The sequence below is a fragment of the Mytilus trossulus genome, unplaced genomic scaffold (assembly GCF_036588685.1).
Source record: "Mytilus trossulus isolate FHL-02 unplaced genomic scaffold, PNRI_Mtr1.1.1.hap1 h1tg001192l__unscaffolded, whole genome shotgun sequence".
Classification (NCBI taxonomy): domain Eukaryota; kingdom Metazoa; phylum Mollusca; class Bivalvia; order Mytilida; family Mytilidae; genus Mytilus; species Mytilus trossulus.
Window position 1 is genome coordinate 19218 of NW_026963702.1, and position 6025 is coordinate 25242.

Here is a 6025-nt window from a genome sequence, read left to right on the forward strand (position 1 = left end):
TTTCAGCTGTTGGAGATGCTGTTGTGAATGGTGTCGCTGAAGTTGTTCCTGATAATCAGGAGGAAGGGGGCCCCCATGCTGAGGGTGGCTATGTTCCTTTAGAAGAACAAATAGCTGTTGTGGAGCCTGAAGTCCCAGCTAATGTCTGTCAGCCAGTCGAGCAGAGAAATGTGGTTGTAAGTGAAGAAGACAGTGTTCCTGATGTTAGTAAAGACGGGGTCAGTAGTTATTAATGCTCATAGTTAAAGTTTATTGGTGTATTAATAGTTATAATTTATTAAAATAATCCATAAGATAAGCAAAATTACAGTTAATTCGTTTATTGTTAGGCTGTTATGGTCTATTTAAAAACTGGTCAATACGGGTCTCCTTACACCTAATTAACTTGGTTTTAGTGTATGCTTGAAAGGCTACAAAGCCTTTGCGGGGAGTAAGCATTCTTCAGGACCACATGAGATTCAACCTAATTATTGGCAGAGAAAGTGGTGAATTTGACCCTTAAATTCTAAGTTACTTGGGCTCTATAGCTAATTGTAAGCTGTAGGATAATGGGGATTTGAGACGTTTATTTCCTCATTTACCCCAGCTCTGGTTGCTCATGTGGTTTTCGGTTCGAAAACGAGGCGTGTATCTTAAAAATAAAAAAATTTTTGAAGCGTAAGTTGTTGGTCGCTTTAAGTCTAATTAAAAATAAAGTAAAAATGGAGCAAAAACAAAGTTGGACACTTAACACTTTGGGTGTCTTCAGAGGTGTAAAAAGGGGGGTCCAAGCTTATGTGTACTCATAAAAAAATGCGGTGTGCGGGGGGTTTGTGCCTGTATATATAACAAAAATTCATGAGGTGGCCGAGGAAGAGGTGGTGAGCTGTAAACTCATAAACAAGGTGTAGGCCTTTCTTATGAGATGGTTGGTAACAATACTGTGAATAATATTAACACGCCTAAGAGGGTTGGTCCGTGACGAAGTACTAATAAGTTGGTGAAGATTATGAATGACAGGTTCTATGATTTGCCTTGTCCTGTAAACTTAAACGCTTGGTGAAGGTTTGGCTCTATACTAGGCTTGTGCCTAATTATCCAACTTCTAAGGGGTCTTTTATTGTCAACTCATTATACTGCTCATGAAGACATGGCATTCGATTCTGTAGTACATATTATGCGTAATGTGGAAAAAGGATGAATGTTGCGTAATATTCATGCAAATGGGTCCTCTATGTTTTTTATCTGTATTTATGCGCACATTGCTCGTGGGCTGTATTATGGGTCTTATTTAGATAAGACAGTGTGGTATTTTGGGGTGCATTTGTTTTTGTTAACTATGGCGGAGGCTTTCCTCGGTTACACTTTGCCTTGGGGGCAAATGTCATATTGGGGGGCTACTGTTATTACTAATATACTTAGAGTGATCCCCGTAGTAGGAGAGAGTATGCTCCGCTATGTATGAGGGGGTTGGACCGTGTGTAATGCAACTCTAAAGCGGTTTTATACTTTACACTTTCTCTTACCGTTTGTGATAGTGGCGGTTGTTTTTTTACACCTGTTTTTTTTACATGAGAAAGGGAGTAATAACCCTTTGGGTATTGAAAGAGGTACTATGTGTGTGCCCTTCCACCCCTTCTATACTATTAAAGATCTTTTTGGTTATGTTTGCTTTAGGTTCTTTTTTATATATTTAGTGTGTGTGGATCCTGAGCTGTTAGGGAATCATTTAAACTATTGGCCTGCTAATCCTATAAAAACGCCAATCCATGTTCAGCCTGAGTGGTATTTTATGTTTGCTTATGCAATCCTTCGTTCAATTCCTCATAAAGCGGGGGGGGTATATGTTATGTTTTTGTCGATTGTAGTATTATACCTAATTCCTAGTCTTCACAGAGGTAAGTATCGAAGTTTATGTTTTTACCCGTTTAATCAAGTAGTGTTTTGAGTGTTGGTTGGTAGGTTTATTAGGTTAACATGGATTGGTGCTCGCCCAGTGCGGGAGCCTTATATCATTTTGGGGCAGTGTCTTTCAGTCATTTATTTCTCTAGGTTGTTATTAAACCCTCTTTCTTTGTGGGTGTGGGACAAGCTGCTTGAATACCCTAAATTCTGTAGGAGTCGTCCTGTAGACCTGAAATGGTTTAAGTTTTTAGCTTATTTCAAGTTATTAAAATTAGTAAATCGCGAAAGTAGCGCACGTGAGTGGGCTAATAAGTGTAGAAAAATATAAATATGTCTTTTTACGGGAGTCGATATTTTGGTGATATTGTCCATGGGGAACTAGGGAAAGACCTGTTCCGGTACCATGGTTTTGTGATGATAGTAGCAGTGGCTGTGTTGGTCTTTGTTATATATATAGGATGCGTAATCCTTCTTACTAAATTTTCTTATCGCCATTTCTTGAACCGTCAACGATTAGAATTTTGATGGACTATTGTGCCAATGTTGATGTTAGTAGGGTTGTGGTTTCCTTCTATAATTAACCTATATTATATAGAAGAAGTAAAACGGCCCCGGTGAAATTTTAAGGCGATTGGGAAACAATGGTACTGATCTTACGAATTTTGTCGCAATTTAGACACTCCAAGCTCTAGAGAAAGCGCTGAAAGAATTTCGTGTTATACAATTGATTCTTACATAGAAGACCAGCAGGAGACATTTAGAAAAGGAGGGTATCGTTTGTTGGATGTTGATAACCGGATGGTGGCTCCAGCAGATGTGCAAATAACTGCTTTTGTAAGAAGGTCTGATGTGCTCCATTCGTTTGCACTCCCTAAGTTACTAATTAAAGTAGATGCCATCCCAGGTCGAATTAATCGGCTTCCTATAAAAGCTTCCCAGTGTAGAATTATTTACGGGCAGTGTTCTGAAATTTGCGGGGTTAACCATAGATTTATACCGATTGTGATTGAGTTTATTCCTGAGAAATATTTTGTCATATGGTTGGAAGCTCTTAACTAAAATAAAAAATAAGCTAAAGCTTTTAAGAAGCGTTAAACTTTTAATTTAATGAACTTGTACAATGGGCAAGTAGCTTTTAGTGATAAGGTGGTCTAATATTAGGATATAGGGCTCATGCCCCTAAGGCGCCGTGAGTAGTGGCTCTTATCTTTGTGAGAGCTGGCAGAGCTAATGCGTTTGATTTAGGATCAATTCATAAGTATATATACTTGCTTTCATGGCACAAGCTGGCAGACCTAATGCATACGATTTAAGCTCGTCTTATAAGATATACTCTTGTTTGTGTGTGAATTACAAAGCTAAGCCCAGTCTCATTATGGTTAGTGTCGAGTGTCTATTTAAGACTCTAAGGAGAGTAGCTGTTTTCTTTGGAGCCTCTATCCTATTAAGCCTTTGTCAAGTGTCAGCGGACTCTTTTACTCCCTTGGGGTCGACTAAGGCTGCACTGGTGGACTGAGTAGGCGTGGTTGTTGGTGTTATCCCTTTTGTAGGGGTGCTTCTCGCTGTGGGCTTCTATACTTTGTTGGAACGTAAAATTTTGGCTATCATTATAATCCGAAAGGGTCCATCCAAGGTGAGTTATATAGGGATCTTGCAGCCTTTTAGTGACGCAGGTAAGTTGTTATGTAAAGAGTTTATTGTGCCTACACGTGCTAACGTAGGGCCCTTCATTTTGGCTCCTGCACTAATATTAACTATCAGTTTACTTGGATGGCTTTTATACCCGTATAAGTCGGCTGAAGTGTTTTATGTTTTCGGGGTGATTCTGTTTATAGTTATTACTAGAGTCAGGGTTTACGGGGTAATAATATCCGGATGGGCTTCTAACTCTAAATACTCTTTGCTAGGTGCAGTTCGTGCGATGGCGCAAAGAATTTCTTATGAGATCCCTATAGGATTTATCTTCTTTTGTGTGGTGCTGTGCTCGGGTGTGTTTATGTTTCAAGAAATTAGGGTGTTCCAACAAAGGTCCTTTTTTTTCTTTTTTCCTTTGTGCGTAGTTATAGTTGTCTGAATGCTGTGTATGCTAGCTGAAACTAATCGGGCGCCATTTGATTTTGTGGAAGGAGAGTCGGAATTAGTGTCAGGATACAACGTGGAGTACAGCGGAGGGGGGTTTGCAGTTATATTTATTGCGGAGTACTCTAGTATTCTTCTCAGAAGGGTTATAAGGGCGGCGATATTTTTCGGGGGAAATGAAGCGTTGATCGGGGTCTTTATGATGGCTTTTGCGGTCTTCTTTGTGGTTATTCGTGCTTCTTTACCTCGTTTACGTTATGATAAGTTAATGAGTTTGTGTTGGACTGTTCTTCTATGTGTCATACTTATGGCTAGTGTGTGTGTAGTAGTTCTAGTTAGGGTGTATGTAAGATAATATAAACTAGTATAATTCATTTACACTGAATGTGTCAGATAAAGTCTGTCTTACTTATGGTTAAAAGGTTGGCAATTAGACTTATTGCATTGATTATTATAAAAAACCTAAATATGAGTGTCATTGGGTTAAGCGTTCTAACTATTCTAAGTATGGGCGCCACAAGAGTCGCGATAGGGGGGGTAGAGTTGAACGGGTTGTACACCACAGACTTTGTAATAGGGTTAATGGTTACACTAACTCTATTTGTAGCAATTCTTTCCTACCTAAGGAGGGTTAAGATCCACCGGAAAGCAAGATTTAATTTAATAATTATCAGAATCAGCCTAATTTTAGTGATAAGATTCAGGGTGAGGAGGTTCTTTCTTTTTTTTTTTTTTTTTGAAAGTGTGCTAGCCCCTCTGTTGTTATTAATTGTAGGCTGAGGCTATCAGCCAGAGCGTTTACAGGCAGGGGGGTATATAGTAATCTATACGGTGTTCGGATCTCTTTTTTTCTTATGGGGGGTAAGAGAACTCTATATTAGAGGGTTGAGGAGGAGGATAAGTTCTGTGGTAAGGCTAGTAAAAAAAAGGGGAATGAGATTGTGATGGCTATACATTCTAGGGTTTCTTATCAAGCTACCAATATATCCATTTCACCTGTGACTACCTAAGGCTCACGTAGAGGCCCCAGTAGCCGGTTCGATGCTATTGGCCGGGGTGGTACTAAAATTAGGAGGGTACGGGCTGCTTCGATTTATAATAGTTATACAAATAAGGCTTAGAAGCGTTTTTTTTGTGCTGCTACTAGTGGTGAACTTGGCAGGAGGTGTCTACGCAGGATTAGCGTGTGTACGGCAAGTGGACCTAAAATGTTTGGTAGCATATTCCTCTGTAGCGCATATGAGGCTTGTGCTATTAGGAGTGCTTAGCAACACGGTATTAGGGGTAGTGGGGGCCATTATTATTATGATCGGGCATGGGTTGTGTTCATCAGGTTTGTTCAGGTATGTGAATGCTATCTATAAGATGAGGCACTCGCGTCTGCTAGTAATAAATAAAGGGGGCTTGTTAGTCTGCCCAAGTCTAGTCTTAATGTGTTTCCTGTTAAGATCAAGCAACATAGCAGCCCCTCCTAGTCTAAACTTATTTGGGGAAATCCTCGTTTTCGGCGTGGGAGGGTGAATAAGTGGAGTGTTCCTGCTTATCCTGGGTCTGATAAGCTTTATTAGGGCATGTTTTAGACTATACCTATATGGAAGTTGTTGTCACGGGGAAGGGGGTGTCACACAGGGAGTCCTTAAACTTGAGAAGAGTTTGTGATGTTTTTGTTCTGGCGGCTCATTGGATACCGCTGAACTTTATGTTTATGTTTATACCCTAAACAATGAATCGTAATCCTTATTCTCGTTACTATGTACCAGTCCAAGTCCGTGGCCCTTTTTTGTGGCTATCTCGGCAAACGGAATAGCGGTAGGGTTAATTTTGTGACTGCATCGAACTCCCAGATTTCTATTAATAGGAATGAGGTTGGGGTGTATACTATTGAGAACTTTTAGATGATGGCGAGACTTAATTCGTGAGGGAGATATTGGGTTTCATACTCGCTTCGTAATCAAGAGATTTCGTGATGGAGTTGCCCTTTTTATTCTGTCTGAAGTAATGTTCTTCTTTTCTTTTTTTTGGACTTTCTTCCATAATGCCTTAAGACCCTCGTGTGAACTAG

General features: G+C 39.9%; 1 pseudogene; it reads left to right on the forward strand.

Moving 5' to 3' along the window:
* The first annotated feature begins 4696 nt into the window (after positions 1–4696).
* Positions 4697–5683, forward strand: LOC134703820 (NADH-ubiquinone oxidoreductase chain 4-like; annotated as a pseudogene).
* Positions 5684–6025: the final 342 nt, after the last annotated feature.